Below are 18008 nucleotides of genomic sequence, written 5' to 3' on the forward strand. Positions count from 1 at the left end.
CGTTGTCGTAGGTAGCCATTAAAAAAAAAAGGTTGGAGTTTCGCTCAGCTAAGCGTGGTTATGCAAGCGAAAGGTTTTGTTATGCTTGATTGTGCAGTGGTTTAACCCAGGTTAAGCTCATAAAGACGAACACATGTGTTGAATGTTTAGCATCGTTTATTTTTTCTGTTCCTGATTGTCTAGTCTTATGGCCGCAAATACCGATCAGTGGAACGGAACGCTGGTTGTGTTCGATGCAACACCCGCTGTGGAGAGTTCCGGCAGATGCGGTCTCGGTAGCCGTCGCCGTGTTGCGGAGAGGAGGAAAGGAGGCAGCCCAGGTCAACACCCTCTAGACTAGGCAAGGCCTCACTGCTCCTCCGTGGCGTCATCACACTACGACGTGCGCCGGAGTTCGTGTTCTTGATGAAGGGACGCTGGTGCGCACTCGTTCATTCCTGTGTGACTGCAGCGCTACGTGAAATCGTCCCTTGAAGATTTTGGCCCCATGATTTAATGCTGGCATATAAGTTTGATGTCATTTCCGGTACACAGTCCGCGGTGAATAGGTTTAAAAACTGAAAGTTAGCGGTTACCGGATTATGAATATATTTTCGCTATTAAGTATTTTTCACTATCGCCTAATATTGCCTGAAAGTCCGCATATTTTTTTTTGTTCGGCGGGGCATTGATATTCCGCCGTGCGTTCACATATATATTTATTTTTGTTAATAGCTCGTTGCATGACGCGGGCTTGGAAACTGTTTTCGGGCAACAAGTGAACCGTGTGGTAAATCACCTAGCGCAGACTGTTTGCAGGAATCTGACTACTATTTGTAACCTTTTTCTTCCAAACAAACGCTCACCCTCCCTCCACAAACACATAAAAAAATATTGGTATAAGGTATGGCTCTCAGAACAGCTTACAGCTCCATGCATGGCATCTGAACTGAGCGACTGAGCAGATGCCTTTAGATTTAATAAAATAGAAGCAAGCTGTGTTACATAAAAAAGAATACGTTTATTAAGAAGACTTGCAGTAGGCTTGTTGGTGCGTATTTGTGAAATACACGAGAGCGCAAAATGGCAACACGGACGAGTAAGAGAACAAGACGAGCGCTGCACTTTAAACAGGATTTATTCAAGGAAGAGTGTTTATATATCCTCTGCCCTTATCCATGCTTTTAATCGCAGTTGACAAACATTTTGCGCTCTCATGTCTTTCACGGATAAGTTTATTACAGAGTAGAAGCATTCAGAAAACGTTCAGAGGTGTGAGAAACAAGGAGTCAGAACAGTCAAGATTTCAAAGTGTTAAGCTTCCGTTTTTGAGCAACTTTTGCTGGTACAAGTCAGTCGTTCCTATTTTTACAATATTTTTTCAGCGGAATGTTTGTTGCAGCACTACGGATGTGATGCATGACCAGATGAGGACTATGACCGCTTTCACATTCGTCGAAACTGTCACCTTCTTTTATCAGGCTGGTAGCCAGTGTGAAAAGGGTTTGCCTTTGGTTCGCTAGAGAATGGAAATGCACAGCATACTTTTCGCTTCACAGCTTGTCCAGGACGATTTCAGCAGTCATTACAGCATTAACAACTGTAGGTTGGGGAAACTAGATCCCTCCGCGATTCATGTGTGCTATAATTTCAACATTCTCAATTATGATGTCTTCATCTTCTACCAAATTTGCTCGGCAAGCAGTGCATGGAAGCTTTTAGTGCTGCATGGGTGCAGTATCCGGCCACGTACGTTTTAGCTGGCAGATTTCATGCTTTCATTTCAAAGTGCTTGTCATCTTCAATGATGGACCTTTGTAGAATAACCTCATCAATGCTGATAGCCGGTGCCCCTGAATCCATGTCTGGAAGCGCCAGGGCTCTTTGTAGGCTAAGCTTGCGTTCGGATTCGAACACTTGTCTGATGGTCACATGGTACTGCGACCCGGAAAGCTGCCTATACTTGCCAAATCTTTCCTCCAAGCAGTCTGTCTGAACGTTCCCCAGAAGTACGTAGTCAAATCGAAAGACTTCAAGGCAATAGTTTACTATCTTGACCGAGGCTTCCGTAGTGAGACGCAAGGCATTGTGTGTCTCCTTAGTGAAAATTCCATTGTCAAACTTCAAACTCTCCCAGAGGTCAAGTTACTGCATGATAGTTTGAAGGAATTCACCTTGTGGACACAGCTTTTCTGCAATGGGAGTTTGCAGGTCATCACGAAGCCGGCGTCCTTTGCTGGGCGACTTCACATTAACAATTCTCCACCAGGTTTCGACAACCTTTAAAATTTCAGCTGTTCCAGCTGCATGCTGCAGTGCATAGCGTTGACCGCACGTTTCTAGAGCAGCTATGGTTGATAGTTTGCACACTTTCAGTGCAAGCTTCACATTTTGCCTTTCCATATTAGATGGATTGAGGGTCTTTACTGACAGTGTTGGAGGAGCCTTGATAAGGTGGTCTTCTTTTAGGTGAAGATCATGGAGGGTCTTGAACGAAGCAATGATAAGTTTTGGGTTGGAGTTCAAATTCATAAGTGAAGGAAAAAAACATGCATGTTCTATGGTTCTTTTGGTAGATCCAATTGTTCCGAATACATTTAAATAAGTGTATAGGGTCAATAACGAAACAAAGAGGGCGAGTGGGATCTGATGGGTGAGGATAGGAGCTGCTGACTTTTGATGACAACCCAAAGAGAGACATTGTTTCGCGACTTATAGAGTTCTTATCTTTGATGACTGCAATGTTGCGAAGCTCAACCTTTTCAAGCTCATTTAAGATGCTGCGGACCGCAGTGTTCAGCTCTTGAGCATTGATTTGTTCAGCTGGCAAAATGTGAACAACACTTTTTTGTGATGACAGGAGGCTTTTGATCATATAAATACATGAGCTGTCTTTGCTGCATTTGAAGTGTTGCTGGCAATGCCGACAATTGTGCCACCCTTAACATCAAAATACGCCTGCAGATGGATCTCATCCATCATGAGAACCACTGTCTTCTCATGATCCTTCAGTGCACTCGCGATCTTCTTCGCATAAAGCAGGAAAGAAGCATCCCGCTGCTCAGCTGCTGGATTTAAAACATATGCATTGCATACACGCTTGATCGTTGACTCAAGCGGCAATGTGAGACCTCCGTAGTTACGCAAGTACCTATAAGCATGAGGAGAGATGGTAAATAGAAGGCTGCAAAATACCAACAGATCTGAAGAGTAGCGGGGTGACTTAGTTAAAAGGAGAAAGATTTGTTCCTTTAAAAATGTCAAAGCATCTTGCCGATCTTCGCCTTGCATTCCTTGATTTGTTGCGTCTTCAAGAAGAGATAGCACGAGCTTCAATATGCCACCTTTCTTGTCTTCAGGTTTGCGGAAGGGCAGCAGCCATATTAGAGCTATCAACGGCATCCAACAGACCTGTCAAGCACCGAATATCTTTAGCTGTTTTTGGAATGATCTCCACGCTAACAAGTTTGGTGACCTCGAGATCATAAAAATACAGCTTTAGAAAGAGGTCCTCGGTGACTTTAACTGACTTTTTCATTGCTGGGGCGCCATCGACACTCAGATTGAGGAAGAGTATAAACTCATACTGGGAGACCACCGTCGAAAATTTAGAGACCTTGAAACATGGCATGCCTTTCAAAAGCGCCTGAAAGTTGTCAATTTTGTTTCTGTTCTCTTCCGCCTGGTGTGCTTCAATAGACAAGTTGATGGCACCTTGTAACGCAGGTGCGTCTCGGTGCGTCCTCTTTACTTCTGAGGTCTCTCGAGACGTGCTTGCATTTGGGGCAGAAAGATATGTCGGGCAGTCAGGAATTATGCTTCGAACAGCATAAAGTCGTAACCATACGAGCTTCAGTACCACATCAATCACTTTTCCGGTCTTTGTATCCGTGTTGCTTGTTCTAGTTACCATGTCGGACGGTTTAAAGTGGCGCTCGCAGACATGGGATAAGAAAAAAACAAAGACAGTAAAAGATCTAGAACCTGAAGCTTAAAAATCAGACAGGTGCAGGACAGTATGAGAGAAATTTCTATATATGCTGTGTGAACTGAATGTCAGCAATAATATTTCGCTACGACTTTGCAGGTTTACCCGGTACAAAAGAGGCAGCACTACGGAATTATCTCGCAACATGCTGCCCACAGCGTTTTCAATGCAACTGAGGGAGGAGTAACAAAGACAGTTAAAAAAATGTTTCCCTACCACCGACCGCTTTTCCGGAATGAAGTCCGCACGGTGGATAGCTCTAATTCATTGACCTCTTCTTGCTTGTTCCGAAGGGAAGGTGGAGACTTGCACACGCTCAACACCATCATAGTTCCAGCGGCACCGCGGTACGCAGCAATGCCGAGGCATTATCACAGCCTGCACACTGGAAACACACCTCCCGGCACCGACGTACTTCCTCGTCGTTACCGACGTCGTTACCGTACCGGTGCTAATTCTGAAACAGCGTTGAGTTTCGTGACACACGCTGCACAAACAAAAAAACGCAGAAATGGGAACACGTGCAACTACATTCACGAAATGAAGGAACCACTGATGTTTACCGCAGTGCGAACGCATTTTTCAGTCGAGCACTTTGCACGAAAACGAAAACGTATAACAAAACCACGCACAAAAACAATATCACCTTCCAAAATAAGCGGTTCAAGAAAAAGCATAAATTTTTACAAAATAACATTTTTATTTTTGCAGCAAAGGAGTAATAAAACATCAAAATGTTTTCTTAAATTCGATACTTTGGTTGGCACTGCTCCGCGCATGCGTTGTTGCACCAAGATCACGGAGACCGGTGGGAGAAAGGGGGGGTATGACGGGCGCTCCTCGAAAGCGCCGAGAGCTGGTCCGTCGTAGTGTGATGACGCGGCCACAAAAGAGAGGAGGATATAGAGAGGCCCTAGATAGTCTAGAGGGTGTTGCCCAGGTGTGCTGCCGGCTCCCTCCGTGACGTCACGCACCTTGACTTAGTGAAGCGGGAACGCGTTTGCCGGCATCGCATTACAGGGCATAAAAGAGGGTTTTGCATAGAACGGCTGTGCCCTTTGATGTGTTCAGCGGAATGGTGGTTGTGTACGATGCGACGCCAGGTCGCCCAGAGCCAAAGCAACCTGCCGGGCAAGGAGTGACGTCACGTGGCTGCCACATCTCCACCGCTCCTCCACTTGAAGGTCAAACTTCGGCGCCGATGACCTTAAATTGACTAAGCCAGTAAAGCTTTTGCTTTAAAACCATTCGCAGTCTGTACTGCTTCAGTTTACGATATTTGAAATAGAACAACAACACACGAGAATTTCTAAAACTCCTCTGAGCCTCACTAGGGCGCCTCTCTATGTCCTCTATGTAGCCTTGGTGGACTGAACCGCAACGGAGAGTCGGAGTTGAAAATGTAGCTGTTTGAATACATTCCTGCAATAAAAACCGCACGAAGGACGGGACAACAAAGGGCACTCGTACCGTTGCTTGTTTAGCCAAAAACCTGCCGTAGCCAGAAAGCCGTAGCAGGCACGCGTGACCGAAATACGGCACGCGAATGACGTCATCACCACTCCAGGATGTGTCCCTGCCGCCCAGGCAAGAGAGAGAAATAACCATCCTATCACTGCGGAATGCGACATCTCCACTTCAAAAAAGTCAAGTCGACTTCCGCGATGAATGAAAAAAGGTTTGGGGCACCCCTCCTCGTCCCTGGGGCCGCTATAGGTGGTGCTCAAACTACAGCGGATATGGCGTCAAGGCGAAACTTTTTCCATGTGAATTTGGACTTCCGGGTCGTTTTTGTGGTTTTGTTCGTGTAGGAATTGTTTACAGACGTGCGGTTTTGAGCTTTCTTTCCTTAATACTGACTCCCACATTGATAGAAAAAGAGTGTCGTGCACTACCCAAAAGTGCAGAAACTTTAAAGCAAAGGGATTCAACATGTTCGCAGCGCCGTCATGTAGTGAGCGACGAGAACAGTACGCCGTTGCGATCCGCTGACAGACTGCCTGCGACGTGCTCCACCGACAGCTGTAGGAGCATTTTGTTAGCGGTAAATGTTTGAGAATGTTGTGGATGTTAGAGAATTTGGTAAAGTGTGTCGTTTTCTTTCTTGAGCAACAAGTTTTTGGTCGCGGAACTTCGCCTATGTGCTACGACTGTTTTCACATGACGACGGCAGCAGCGCGCTGTCGTAGGTGTTAACTACAGAATCTGTACAGTGCGACAAGATGCGGACTGAACGATTTTTTCCTGCAAGCATTTGCGCTGCATGCGAGTTTCTCGAATCCAGAGCCGACACATAAGGCCTATGAGTACACTGCCATTAGCCACCCGCCGCGGTGGCTCAGTAGTTACGGCCCTCGGCTGCTCACCTGAAAGACGCGGGCTCGATCCCGGCCGGGGCGGCGTAATTTCTATGAGGGCGAAATTCTAGAGGCCCATGTACTGTGCGATATCAGTGCACGATAAACAACCCCAGGTGGTCGAAATTTCCGGAGCCCTTCACTATGGCGTCTCTCATAGCCTGAGTCGCTTGGGACGTTAAGCCCCATGAACAAAACCAAACTACCATTAGATGACGAAACGGCGACATCGGCCAGGCCAGGGTCTCGTTGACTGACGTAACGTTGCAGGACGCGATGTCAGGTATGTTTAAGAACACTTGTATTGATAAATTCTGATTTTAGGACATTTTTGCTAACTGCATGGCTAAACTGAAAATATTTTCACCAGCAGACCAACGGGCATGAGCACGCAGGAAGTGTGGTGAAATTTTTGTATTACAGCCGAATTGAGATTCAGTTGCATGAGACGTGCAGTTGTTTAGCGTGCCAGTTTCTGCAGCACTAGCCGCCGCTGTGGCTGAGTGGTTACGCGACTGGCAGCCGGCCCGAAAGACGCGGCGGTCGAGTTTCGATGGAGGCGAAATTCTAGAGGCCCGTGTACTGTGCGATGTCAGTACACATTGAAGAACCCCAGGTGGTCGAAATTTCCGGAGCCCTTCACTACGGCGTCTCTCATAGCCTGAGTCGCTTTGGGACGTTAAACCCTCATAAACCAAACCAGTTTCTGCAGCATTATGTCATAAAACAGCAGATATAGAAACAAATCACTTCTGATAGGGACATATAACGACAAAAGAGCAGATTGTGTGCCAAGGTTGTGAAGGAGTACACAGACTTTTTAGATTGACTCAACGTGCCGCATTACCCAATTTTAACGCAGCAACTAAAACGCGGTGTAGCTTGTTTGCAGGCGACGGCAGCTCACGTGCTTTCGCGCGGCAAGAAACCCGTACGTGCAGCTCAGATGCAGTGCACATGAAAGCTTTGCAAAGACTAGAAAATGTACGAAAAATTGCAAGTTGTGGGGTACGTCCCGAAGCGAATCATTAGCTGTGAGGGAGTACTGAAGCGCTCTGGATTAATTTCGACCACCTGGAAATCTGAAATTTCACCACACACTGATGTCTTTCGCGTTTCGCCTTCATCGAAACGCGGCCGGTATTAAACCCTCGTCGTTGGCTCAGACGCTGAGCGCCCTAACCACTAAGCCGGCGCGGCGGGTTTAGAAAAAGTACTGAATGTCCAGCAAGAATTTGCATTATATAAGCTCTTTGCCGTCGTAGCCACTCTGCCACAAGAAGCGCAGTAGTGCGCTCGTACGTAGTGCTAGGCTACGTTTGCAGGCAGATTAAATATTCAGCTCGTGATAGCGCGAGGCCTCTATGAAATTTTTAACATACGTTGGAGAGAGATGTAGCAGCCGCACTATTTATTTATTTATTTAATTGTTGGCGCATCATAGCCATAGTTGCTTTTGCGCCATTAAAATCAATATAACTAACTAACTTTTATTTAATTGTGTACCCTCCGGGTCTTGGGCATTGGAGAAGGGAGTGGGTAGAGGTGCACAAGGAAAAGCATCAAGTAAAAAATTGAACAGGGCTCATGTTAACAAACGGTTGCACATGTGCCTACTCATGCAATACTATCTATGGCGTTTTTCAAAAGCTGGCAGCCTTTCATAATTGTTGTCGGTGCGGGAAGGTGATTCTACTCTTCTGCTGTGCAGGGTAAAACCGACTGAAAGAAAGCGTTAGTTCTGCAAAAAGAGTCACCGAGTTTGTAGGGATGATCTAATCGCGATGATAGGTGATGTGGAGGAGATATGAATTCTTTCAGGTGAGGCGAAAGTTAGTAGACTAAGGCATGATTTCATTGAAAATATGCTGGTGGTCCGGTTATAGTTAGAAAGAACGACGCAGGCGGAAATATTTTGAACCATTTTTAATGAATGAATTAGGTTTTCGTGATGAGGATCCCAGATAGATGCAGCGCATTGTAGTCTCGGACGTATTAACATTTTGTACAACAGCAGCTTCAGGAATGAAGGCGCTTTAGAAAATATACGACGGATGTAAGTCAGTATGCGATTAGCATTATTAATTATGTATGTAATATGTAGAGGCCAAGTAAGAGTTGAAGTGCTGTGTACACCATGGTACTTGTACGAAAGCACCGAATTTAAGGACACATGATTTAAGTGGTAAGCAGGGGCATTATTGGACGTTCTAGACACGCGAAGGGATTTACATTTCTTGATGTTTAGAGTCATTAGCCATGTTTTCCACCACGGAGAGATAGCGTTCAGGTCAGATTGAAGGAGAGCCACGTCATCGCTGCACGTAATTTCTCCCAAAAGAACACAATATTCGGCAAATAAATGGATATGATATGAATCAGAAGAAGGCAAATCGTTACTATAAATTAGAAAAAGAAGAGGATGAAGGACGGAGCGTTGAGGAACGCCGCAATAACTAGAGATTGAATGAGAGTTTACATTATTAGTTGACACGTGTTGTAACGGTTGCTCAGAAAGCATTCAATCCAACTTACAAGTTTCAGGTCTACGTTCATAGACGCAGTTTATAAGAAAACAATTTAGGACAAACTATATCAAAAGCTTTGGAATAATCAAGAAAAATACAATCTGCCGTTGAGCGGTTGTCAAGTATGATGTTAAGCTTATGAGCGAATAAAGCAAGTTGTCTCGCAGAATACGTTTTCCAAAAGCCATGCTGCGAGTTTTAAAAAACTCAATTTGACTTGAAGTTATCGAGACATGAGTGAAGGATATGGTCTACTATTTTGCACGGGATGCTGGTTAGTGAAATAGGGTGGTAATAATGGGACAATGCTTGTCGCCAAATTTAAAGAGTGGAATCACCTTTCCGACTTTCCAGATAATGGACAGGTATTCTGTTTCAAGTGATTGCTTAAATATTTTAGTTAATATAAGAGATGAATATACAAGAGTGCCTCGCTAAAATTTCACTGTAATTTGGTGAAAACCAGGAACGGAGAATAGTCGGAGTTATTTGATTACAGCTTCAACACCACAGGGCTCAATTCCAATTGGGCACATATCATAGTAGTCATCACCGGGTGACGTGGGGAGTTAAACATTGGAGGCTGCAGCAAAGTTTCAGGTAAACCCTTCCTTAAAGACGGAAGCGATCTGATCACACGATATATGATTTCCTGAGTTGTCCACAAGGGCTATGGTAGCATCATCTTTTTGGTTAAATACGCACTAGAATTTCTTTGTGTCATTTGTGAACATTGATGGAAGCCTATGACGTAAAAAAGTTCTCCCTCGCATTCTTTAGTGCCGACACATAGTCGCTTCGCGCTGATTTGTAAGCGTCTCAACGGGCTTCATTTCAAGACACCTTGGCTGTCGTGTACAATCGCTTCTTTTTGTTACATAGGCGCCTTAAGGGAGCATTATACCAAGGAGCGTAAGGTTTTTTTGTTACAATGCGAATAGGAATGAACTTGTTTGTTCGTCAAGATAATTTTTTTACGAACATTGCGAATTCGTTTCAACTGTACGGGTGTCAAAGTCCTGAAAAAAAGGTCGAGGAAGGAACATAATTCGTTATTAATCGCGTCATAATCTGCGTTATTGAAATTGTTCACAGTGACTGATCTTTTAACATATTCAGGTTTTACGAGATTTACCTGGAAGGAATAAAACACGTGGTCGCTCATTCCAGGAATATGAGTAATGTTGGAAACTAGGTAAGACTGGAAAGTAACAACGAGGTCAAGAGTGTACAGACTCTGACAATCTGTGACAATCTGTGACTCTGTGGGTGTACAGTCGGCTCTGTGAGAAGCTGCTGGAGGGTATAAACGGCGCACAGTTCTAAAATTTTTTGACTAGCGTAGAACACGGGTGTATGTAGGGACAGTGCTGGAGCAGGATATGTTAGCTATGTTAAAATTGTCGATAAAAAGTAAGGTCAGTTTGGATTAGCAGAATAATAACAATAATGATAACAATACCAACAGGCTAACTTTTCAGCGAGTGACTGAAGCGTCCTAATTCATTGCCTAAACGTCAGCGCGAACAGACGGCGCACGCCGAACCGTTCGAATTTATGAGCTCTTTCGCCCTCTACTCGAATTCTATTCTATTCGAAGAGCATTTGAATAATGGACGTAGAGCATGATGACCTTTTTTACGACTTCATTCGCGTGTATTAACACATCAAAAGGCGAATTCGAGATTGTCAGTGCCGCATTTCAGGCAGCTCGGGCCATACAAGCGCATCTCGTCGAATGACCCGGAAGTCGGAGTACCCAGCATGTTTTGCGACTCGTTCAGATTGAGCACCGCCTATACAATGCCCTCTCGCTGGTATAACAAAGCAGGCCAAGAGAAGGTGGTCTGCGCTCAAAATTCTAGCGGCCGGCCCCCTCCTAACGGCTCTACCCCTCCGTCGCAAGCTCTGGGCGAGGTGGCACTGCCCCGTCTGAGTTGACGTGGCCGTCATGAGGCAGGGGTAGATCGAGAAAGGCATAGAAAAGGAGATTTGTCAGGACGCACTTTCAACTCCAACGTTTATCGGCATGAAGGTTGCCGATATCATCTTAGGACTCGCCTGTCCAATTGATACAATCACCACTTCGCGAGGCACAGGAATCGACTTGGCGTTCGAGAACATGCCGCTCACAGCGCACGAAATAAGGCACGCGTGGACCTACTACTACTCAGAACACAAAGACATGCTACTGCCAATCAACTTGGATCAGCAGACGTCCTCAACGGAGCCCGGGGACGACGACGAGGAATAAGATGCAATGTGTTTCAGGCACCCGTCGGACAACGACTTCGACATCCCCCCCAGAGTATGAGGTGGAATTTGCCTACAAACCAGATGAAGAAGTGTCGCACCAGTACCATGGTACCACTCAGGAAAGTACTGTCGTCGACCGGCCAAGTGGTGTCATCGAGTGCGAACACTCAACGCAATGTGGATGAAACACTACTTTATTGAGAATTCCACAATATAAAACTCAGCTGTGCGAACGCATTAGGGCAGGCTTTTCGTCTTGCTTTGTCGCTACCTGAAAAGATGGAACATTACACTGGGAAGCATAACCCAGCGGCACTAAACTAAGCGACATACCTCAGTGATGCACTGAGCGAAAAGTAATGCTCTCGTATTTACACATCATAAGAATTACTTAGGTTTCCCCCCAATACTTTTGTCTCCCAGTGGAACAATTGCAGCACCACCTGCGCAATGCAGGTTGCCTGCTGCGACGAGCCTGTCACGCGATGGTCCTCTCCTCATGCTTGCTCGTGCGTCAGCGGCACATGACTCTCTCCGCATCTGCCAAACACCGCGCATACGCGCCTTTGTTCCCACTACACTTCACCTCTCCCGCTCCGCACAAGTTGCTCCCCCGGCTTCATCGCAGCACTGGACGCCTTTTTCGCTAGTGACCATTTAGTGCTAAAGGGCCAAGAAACTCCTGCAGCCGACGATATGTACCCGCCAGATATTGACGCATGGCGTGCGGTGAGACCGGAAGCGGCTATGGTGACCAGAAGCTGGGAGGCAGGAGTTTTGCGGCCAGTGGCGCGCGCGGCGCAGGCAGCAGTAGTTCATGACAGCGCAAGGTGGCTCGGAAGTTCTCAGTTAGATGCTTACTCTCTTGGGACGTGGGTAGCGAATGTGTGTGGTTCGGTTGGTGGTCTACCGTCTTGCCGCTTCTCACCTCGTTCGTCGGAGAGAACATTGTGTCTTGGTTCATCCGCCTGTCTTGTAAACTCGCCGCGTGCTCTGATGACCTGACTGCGGATGGCTGCGAATTCGAAGCGCCAGACTCAATGCTTTGCCTCCGGGTTCATGACGGGGTATGTTTCTTCATGAAAGAACGGAAACAGAGCTTCTGTCTTTTCAGTGCCAGATGACGAAGCGAGGTTTGGAGCTTGGCGGAGTGTGTTTCCTCGCGTGAACAAGCCCTTGGGGAAAACTTCGGGACCGGCAAGCTTGATATGGAAGATTGGCTTAGACCTTACAAATGAATGAGCCTCTACAAGAACTGAAGCGACAAGAGAAAACTCAATAACGTCACTTTTTATCTTATTGGCTTGGATAACCAGTGGTATTGGAACCACGAGGTAAACGTCCGAACTTGGTCGGCTCTGAAGACGAATTTTTCAAAAGTGTTTGGTCGTCCAGTTGTGAGGAAACTCGGAAACAACGCTTGCGCGAACGTTCGAAGCACCTCGGCGAAAGCGTTACAAGTTACATCGAAGATCCCCTCAACTTATGCAAACGTGTAAACCTCCACATGTCGGAAGCCAGAAAGATCAGACATATGTCTTGAATGGTACTGGCGACGACGCTTTTAAGACGTTGTTAGCGCGCGACTGGCGCACCATTGCTGAAGTCATCACCATTTGCCAGAGCTTCGAATAGGTGCGCAAGCAGAAGATGCTAACTGGTCAGCGCTTCAGGCAGGTTGAGTCGCTTTCTGGGGTGACGCCTGCCGCTGGCTCCACCTCGCTGCTACAGTGAATAAAAGACGTTGTTCGTGAAGAATTGGCGCGTCAGCTCTATTCTGCCGACCCCTCAAAAACCAGGGCCATATTTGGCTCCGGCTCTTCGACATGACATTCAAGAGCAGGTTGCTGAAGTTTCATCTACCCATCCACCACCACCTGTCTCCGATCTGCTGACATACGCCGAAGTCGTTGCCAGACCTGGGCCGTCTACCAATACTTTGCCTCGAGTATTTGTCCGAGCGCGGGTGCCTTATCTACGAGCGGGTCCACAAGTCAGCAATCCTTGGTGCACCACCGACACTCGGGCTATTTGCTGCGCTTTTGGATTGCCTGGTCATGTGGCACAACATTGCTGTCGTCGTCTCCAAGCCTCAGCACCAGCTCAACACCAGCTCATCACTCTCTCGGGTCATCATCATCATCAGCCTTACTACATCCACTGCAGGGCAAAGGCCGGTCCCATGTCTCTCCAATTAACCTTGTCCTTTGCCAGCTACATCCACCCTTTGTCCGCAAACTTCCTAATCTCATCCACCCACGTAATCTCCTCCAGCCCCTTGCTATGCTTACTTTCTCTTGGAATCCACTCCGTTACCCTAAAGGACCAGCGGTTATCTTGCCTTCGCATTACATGCCCTGCCTAAGCCTAATAATTCCTCTTGATTTCGACTAGGATGTCATTAACCCGAGTTTGTCCTGTCACCCACTCTGCCCGATTCCGGTCTCTTAACGTTACACCTACCATTTTTCTTTCCATGGCGAGAGAGAGAGAGAGACTCTTTAATGAAGAAACAGAGAATTTAGCCGGCGTTTCAATATCGCTGGCATGCTACTCTGCGTAGGGAGGGGAATTTGGGAGATAAAGACTGAAGGAGAGCAGCGTGGAAGAGGTGGACAAAAAAACGAAGATAAAAAGCAGCCATGAAATGGGTACTAAGGATGCAGTGGCGAGTATTGATGTAACCTATGGAATGATGGAGTGCATAGTCCGACGAATGGGCTGACGAAGTTCACTGCAAGAAGAATGCATGAAGGTAACCTGCAAGTGAATTTAGATCTTATCGAGATGTCCAATGTCTTTTAAATATGTAAAAACAAAGTTCATTGCAAGTCTCTGTTGCCTGAAGCAGGCTAAGGGGCCTAAAACTTTGTCCATTGTTAGGGGCACTGGGCAGAGCTCCTGCATGCAATGTTCATAGTACGCACGCTCGTTAGCATGCGCAGGGCACTCAAGCAGGATATGTTCCACAGTTTCTATCGAAGCACAGTTGTCACAATGCGGACTGTTCATTTGTCCAAAACGGTATCGCAGGCCATTTGTATATGCAGCATTCAGACGAAGTCGGTGATAAAGTGTTTCGAGTTGTCGAGGAATTCTGGGTGAGAGTCTTGATCTAAGATGTGGGTCGATTGAGTGAAGAAATTGGTACTGATGTGTCGGCAAACTCCAAAGCCGATACGTTTCTTCGTACGCAAAACTTTTAGCCATTTGGGACGCATCAGATTTCGTGAGAAAACTTCGAATGTATCTCTAATGTTGATGGCCCTTACGGGCCGCTTCATCATTATTAATGCCACAGTGAGCAGGTACCCACTGAAATGTTATGCAGTGGCCTGCGGCAATAGCTAAATGATGGATATACCCGATGTCCAGGGAAACTGGCTGGTGATTCGTTTTCTTCAGCAGGTTGGCCAGGATCTGTAGAGATGCTTTTGAATCGGTGAAGATAACCCAACGGCCGGCGGTTCGGCGCAGGATGTAAGAAACAGCTTCCTTAATGCCGTGAAGCTCAGCTGTTGTAGAGGAGGTCCTCCGCTGCAGCCGGTAAGAAAGGGCATGGCCTGTTGAGGGCACATAAAGGCCACAAGAAGAAGTTTCTTTAGTAGTTGAACCATCGGTGAAGATATGGGTGTGCTGCGTATATTCTTCGATTAAGTAGGCGAGAGTAGCTTGCAGAAGTGCTGCCTGTGGCATGCGGCTCTTTGCATTCACACCTGGAACAGACTTCTTCACCTTTAGAGTAGGGAGTGTCCATGGAGGAAAGGCCAGAGGTAGTAGTTTCTGAGGCTGATTAATAGTAGGAAGGGGCAGGAGCTGCACTGCCTGGCCAAAGCTAGAATTGCTGTGAGTTAGGTGGACACGGTGTAGGAAGTGCTTCTTCCCTTGCAGGACATGGCGGAGATGGGTACGCATAGTTTCCTGGGCGGCAATTACCTCTGGTGGGAGACATCCTGCCTCCGCTACTGTACCTGGTGCAGAGGAACCCTTTGGGAGGCCAAGACAGAGTCGCAGGCAGTTGTTCCGTGCGGCATTGAGAGTCTTATTGCTTGATGTAGATAATCTTTGAAGCACTCGTAGACAGTAGCGCAAGGTTCCTTCAACGTAGGCTTTTTCAAGCAGAAGCATTGATCGGCAGTTGCTACCCCACCTTGTTCCCGCCATGAACCTGAACACTTGCGATGCTGCAGTAGTCCTCGCACGGAGTTTTTTGATCTGAGGTGATCATGACAGATTATAGTCGATTACAACACCCAGGAATCGCTAAGATCGTACATATGGCAGCGATCGTCCGCCTAGGAGCAGCGGATATCGGGTCATCGTTTTTCTTGTAAACGCCATTGCAACACTCTTTTCTGGCGAGAGACGAAGACCTCTGGAAGCCAGGTACATCAAAATGTGCAATAGTACTCTCTGAAGACGTTGCTGGGTAATATAGCGCGAATGTGACGCGGTCCAGATGCAGATATCATCAGCATAAATTGTTATGCGGACCCCTCGCGGAAGGTGTCTTCTTATGTGAATAAGGACAATATTGAACAGGAGAGGGCTGAGTACCGCTCCCTGTGGTACGCCCTTCTCCACTGCGTGAAAGCGTGTTGGACCGTTTGGAGTGGTAATAAAAATTTGTCGTTCTTTTAAATAATGCCCAATCCACTTGTATAGCCTTCCTCCAAGGTCAAGACTGCCAAAGGCTGCGATAATTGCATGGTGAAAGACGGAGTCAAAAGCGGCCTTGATGTCTAGGAAAACGGCTGTTGGGATGTACCCAGCATGAAGGTACTCCTCAATTGATGAGACGAGGGCGATGATATTGTCAGTCGCAGACCTGTTTTGACGGAACCCGTTCATTTCTTGGGGGAACTCATTTCGGCTTTCTGGGAACCAAGTTATGCGCTTGCAGATCATGCGCTCCATGAGCTTACCTACGCAGCTCAGTAGGGCAATGGGCCGGAATGATGCGTAGCTTGTTGGCTGCTTACAGGGTTTCAAAACGGGCACGATTTTTGCCAGCTTCCATTTCATGGGGACCTCACCAGCTATCCAGGAAGAATTGTAATACTCCAGGAGTCGAAGACGGGAGGTGTGGGGTAGCTTTGCAATGGCGTCATAGGTCACCTCATCATGACCCGGAGACGTGTGCCTGTTTGTCTCCGCGATAGTTGTGGATAGTTCTTCCATTGTGAAAGGCAGGTCTAACGCTGGCACTGCCGCCTTTGGGATGCCTGTTTGACCATCTGCGGAGAGTGTCGAATGCCCTGACCCTGCCGACAGCAGCTTGCAGTATTCTTCTGAGACTTCTTTTATAGATTTTTGTTCGTGAAGGGAGAGTGCAGCGAAGGGGTGGAGTTGTTGAAGTGGCGTGCGCATACCTCTAACTATCCGCCAAATATTGGTTACTGGTTTGCGCACATCCAGCGTAGAACAAAAGTCACGCCACTTTTGCCGACTGAGTTTATCCATGTAGCGCGATCGAATGTGACGTTGTGCCCGTCGGCATGCACGTAGGTCATCGAGGCTTTTTGTGCGCAGAGCTTTCCTTTCAGCTCGCCTGCGTATAGCGCAAAGCCTTTGGAATGTGTCATCATTTGAAGGTAGGTTATCATTTTTAGCTGTAAGTTGTGTACTCGCCCTCAGGCAATACGCAATTGTCGATGCTAATTCCTCATTGCGAGTTGCCGCAGTAACTCCTCTGCTTACAGCGTCCTTGTATGCGTCCGAGTCTGTAGATTTTATAAGGAATTTCTTTGGGTTCCTCTGCGCATGGAAAGCCGATATGAGGATTGGGTAATGGTCGCTTCCATGTGTCTCCAAATCAGTGCACCAGCCAAAGTTGTGGGCGAATGAACTTGTGACAAATGTCACGTCGATGCTGCTGGTAGTTGTCGGGCCTCGGAGGTAGGTGATGCTGCCGTCATTTAATGGCTTAACTGAATGCTTGGAGAGAAGTTTTGCAAGCTTGGCACCTCAGGCACATGTATGTGAGCTGCCCCAAATTTCATTATGAGCATTGAAGTCTCCGCAAATAATATGCGGAGAGGGCGTCCTTGCTATCAAGTCTTCAAGTCTCAAAGCATCAAATGGCGTGCCTGGCTCAAGATATACTCCAATCAGAGTGTACTGTTGTCCGGCAATAACTGTGACAGCGCATACGTATTCATTGTCGCTGTGAGGCGTGACATCAAACGGTGAGGCCGGGATATTCTTGCGAAAGCCTATCAGCAATCTGCTGACGTTATCTGGTCGTTGCGAATGATGAAAATAGTATCCATTGAGTCGGAAAGTTTCCTCGACGCGTGATTCACAGATGACTATGAAGGGGAAGCGGTACGCTCGCACGATGTGGTAGATTGTGCAGTCACGCACTGTGACGTAGTAGTGCCACAAGAGAGCATGCGCCAGTTCTGTGCCTGTGTTGCTATCACCGGTTGTGCTGATAACGGGCCACCGCCGCAGCTATTTAAGCAGTCGTGTTCTTGGAATAAAGCTTTTTTGATTCTGTGCATTGTGACTCACGCGTCAGCCTGTTACAGTGGCGACGAGGCACGGTCGAACCCGTGCAAGGGCCTGTTGGTCGGCGACATGGCTTTCGGCAGTCGCATTCGAGAGTTCGACCTCAGTGAAAATTCATCGTGGGTAGATTATGTCGAGCGCATTGAGTTATCGTGCGCAGCTAACAAGCTCACAACGGATGACGACAAACGAGCTGTGTTGCTCAGTTGCTGTGGGCCAGAGACGTTTTCCCTCATAGCAACCCTCGTCAAGCCTTCGCGGCCACCCAACGTGGACTATCAAGTCATCGTCGACGCAGTGAAGAAGCATATCAACCCGAAGCCATCTGAACTATACTCGAGGTACGTCTTTTTGAAGCGCGACCAACAAGACGGAGAGGGCGTGGCT

General features: G+C 47.1%; 1 protein-coding gene and 1 pseudogene across 4 annotated transcripts in view; both read right to left on the reverse strand.

The window, feature by feature from the left end:
* The window catches only part of LOC144104608 (cytochrome P450 3A14-like), a 209938-nt gene that overhangs the window by 30588 nt on the left and 161342 nt on the right, over positions 1-18008 (reverse strand). The gene's annotated exons all lie outside the window — the stretch shown is intronic.
* On the reverse strand, positions 1278-17692 carry LOC144116514 (uncharacterized; annotated as a pseudogene).

The sequence above is a fragment of the Amblyomma americanum genome, chromosome 1, assembly GCF_052857255.1.
Source record: "Amblyomma americanum isolate KBUSLIRL-KWMA chromosome 1, ASM5285725v1, whole genome shotgun sequence".
NCBI classification, from domain to species: Eukaryota; Metazoa; Arthropoda; class Arachnida; order Ixodida; family Ixodidae; genus Amblyomma; species Amblyomma americanum.